Below are 3,146 nucleotides of genomic sequence, written 5' to 3' on the forward strand. Positions count from 1 at the left end.
TAAAACTTCGCATACTTTGGCATCTGCGAAATAGCTTCAACAAAAGGTAAGTTAATCCGCAATTGTTTAAAAAGATCTAAAAATTTACTGAATTGCTGATCAACTTTATCCTGCTTGAGTTTTGCAAGATATGGAATAAGAGGTTGGTATGGAACTGCTCCTTTTTCTTTCTCCTCAGGCTTGTCTTTCTTTTTCGACTCATCCACTTGCACATCAGAATCATCATTAGTAAAAGGCTTAGATGGACTAGGAAGTTCCTTACCTGATCTCAAAGTAATTGCTTTGGCATGCTTCCTTGGATTAGACTCTGTGTTACTTGGAAGCGTGCCTGGCCGCCTCTCAGCCATCATCCTAGACAACTGCCCAATTTGAGTTTCTAAGTTCTGAATTGAAGCTTGTTGATTCCGAATGGCAGTGTACGTTTGTTGAAATTTGTTCTCTGAAGTTGTAATGAACTTCGTCATCAACTCTTCCAAGTTAGGTTTCTTCTATTGACTACCTCCTGGTTGATGAGGAACAGAATGCATAGGTTGCTGCTGATGCAACCTCTGATATCCTGGTGGACCTTGGTTATTGGAATTCCTCCATCCAAAATTAGGATGATTCCTCCACCCTGGGTTGTATGTATTGCTGTAGGGATCATTCTGCTGCCTACCTGCATAATCAACATGCTCAACGTTAGAACCATTAGTAGGCATAGAAGATGCAAACATACCTCCCGCTTTACAATTAGCACTGTAATGCAGTCCACCATAAAATTCACATCCGGGCTGAACTGCTTGGACCAGCATCTGAAGTTGTTCTATCTTTTTGGAAAGTAGCTCTACTTATGCTGCCAAGGCTACTGTAGGATCTGCCTCAGCCCGATATACAACGGGCTTTGGACCTCTAGCCCGTGGAGTTTGCCACTGATAAGTGTTGGTGGCCATCTCTTCTATCAAATCCTGGGCTTGCTCAGGTGTTTTGCTATTGATAGCTCCCCATGCAGCTACATCTACCATTTGTCTAGTGGTTGTATTCATGCCACTATAGAATGTCTGCACTTGCATCCAGAGAGGAAGACCATGGTGTGGGCAACACCTTAACAAGTCCTTGAAGCGCTCCCAGGCTTCGTACATCGATTCTCCTTCACCCTGCATAAAAGAAGATATGTTATTTCGCATTTGAGCAGTTTAAGCAAGAGGAAAATACTTATTCAAAAACTTTTTAGCTAAAGAAGTCCAGTTAGTGATCGTTTTCGGTGGCAAGGACTGCAGCCATCTTTTCGCTCTATCCCTCAAAGAAAAAGGAAACAGCCTCAACCGTATGGCATCATCAGTTGTTCCGTTAATCTTAAAGGTATTACATATTTCCAAAAAGTTGGCGATATGCTCGTTCGGATCTTCGCTCGCCAATCCTCCAAATTGCACCGTATTCTGGATCATCTGGATTACATTCGGCTTTATTTCAAAATTATTGGCCGCCACGGGAGGCCTCACTATCCCAGTTTGCGTCCCTGCTAGAGAGGGCCTAGCAAACTTGTATGTCCTTTAAGAACTTCGCATACTTTGGCATCTGCTTCAGTGTGTCAATAAAAGGCAAGTTAATATGCAGTTGTCTAAAAATATCCAAAAACTTACTAAACTGCTCTTGTGCTTTTGCTTGTTTGAGTTTAGCAGGATAAGGAATCTTAGGTTGATATTCTATGACTGGGATCGGTTTGACCTTTTGTCCCTCAGGTTCCTTAACCTGATTGCTCGCCTCAACCTGCACATCAATAGTGGAGTCGTCAAAAACAGGCTTAGAAGGAGCGGAAACTAACTTACCTCAATGCAAAGTGATGGCATTCACGTGCTCCCTCGGGTTAGACTCAGTGCTTCTAGGGAGCGCTCCTTATTGCCTCTCAGACAACATCTTAGAGATTTGGCCAATCTGAGTCTCCAAGTTCTGAATCGAGGCCTGCTGATTCCTAAGTGCACTATCAGTTTGCTGGAACCTCATCTCCGTAGTCGTCACAAACTTCATCATAAGCTCCTCAAAATTTGACTTCTTTTCTGGTGGAGGAGGAGCTTGTGCAGGCCTAGCTGGCTGTTGTTGCAGCTGCTGATGAAGTCTCTGAAAACCTAGTGGACCCTGGATATTATCGTTCCTCCAACTAAAGTTGGGATGATTACGCCACCCAGGGTTGTATGTGTTGCTGTAAGGGTTGTTCTGCTGCCTTAGGGCATTCCCCATATAATCAACTTGTTCAACATTAGAAGAAACAGCAGAAACAGATGGAAAAGTAGAAGAAGATGAAGCATACCTCCCGTAGTACAGTTCGCACTGTAGTGCGGGCCACCACAAAACTCGCAGCTAACGTTCGCTGCATGAACCGGCATCTGGAGTTGGTCAATCTTCTTGGTTAGAAGCTCTACCTGAGCTGCCAAGGCTGCTGTAGAATCCACTTGGTTGACCACTCCTTTTCTTCCTGGTCGACTCCTAGAGGATTGCCACCGATAATTGTTCATGGCCATTTCCTCTATTAAGTTTTGAGCCTGCTCAGGCTTCTTACTGTTTAGCGCCCCACCTGCTACAGCATCCACCATCTGCCTCGTCGCAAGGTTCAACCAGCTGTAGAAGGTCTGAACCTGCATCCACACTGGCAATCCGTGATGTGGGCAACATCTCAAAAGGCCCTTAAACCTCTCCCATGCATCGTACATGCTTTCATCATCAAACCGCATAAAAGAAGATATATCATTTCTAAGTTTAGTAGTTTTAGCGGGAGGAAAATACTTATATAGAAATTTTTTGGCTAATGCCTTCCAGGTAGTAATCATCTACTGTGGAAGAGATCACAACCATCACTTTGCTCCGTCTCTCAAGGAAAATGGAAACAATCTCAGTCGAATGGCATCATCGGTTGTTCCATTTATCTTGAATGTGTCATAAATCTCCAAAAAGTTAGAGATATGTGCATTAGGATCCTCGTTGGGCAATCCTCCAAACTGCACGCTCTGCTGGATCATTTGGATAATGTTGGCTTTTATCTTAAAATTGTTGGCCGCTACAGCAGGTCTAACTATACTAGTTTTCGTCCCATCCAAAGATGGTCGAGCAAACTCGTACATCGTCCACTGATCGTCATCGGCCTGGGGGTTGTGGTTCTCCATCACATTAGCTTT

The 3,146-nt window shown here is 43.9% G+C and overlaps 2 non-coding genes across 2 annotated transcripts; both read left to right on the plus strand.

Moving 5' to 3' along the window:
• The first annotated feature begins 1,059 nt into the window (after positions 1-1,059).
• Positions 1,060-1,165, plus strand: LOC112535244. The gene has a single exon (XR_003079416.1). It is a non-coding gene; the product is annotated as a small nucleolar RNA R71 (small nucleolar RNA).
• A 1,460-nt stretch (positions 1,166-2,625) lies between these two features.
• Positions 2,626-2,732, plus strand: LOC112535241. The gene has a single exon (XR_003079413.1). It is a non-coding gene; the product is annotated as a small nucleolar RNA R71 (small nucleolar RNA).
• The last annotated feature ends 414 nt before the right edge of the window (positions 2,733-3,146 follow it).

This window comes from Ricinus communis, chromosome 1 (assembly GCF_019578655.1).
Source record: "Ricinus communis isolate WT05 ecotype wild-type chromosome 1, ASM1957865v1, whole genome shotgun sequence".
NCBI classification, from domain to species: Eukaryota; Viridiplantae; Streptophyta; class Magnoliopsida; order Malpighiales; family Euphorbiaceae; genus Ricinus; species Ricinus communis.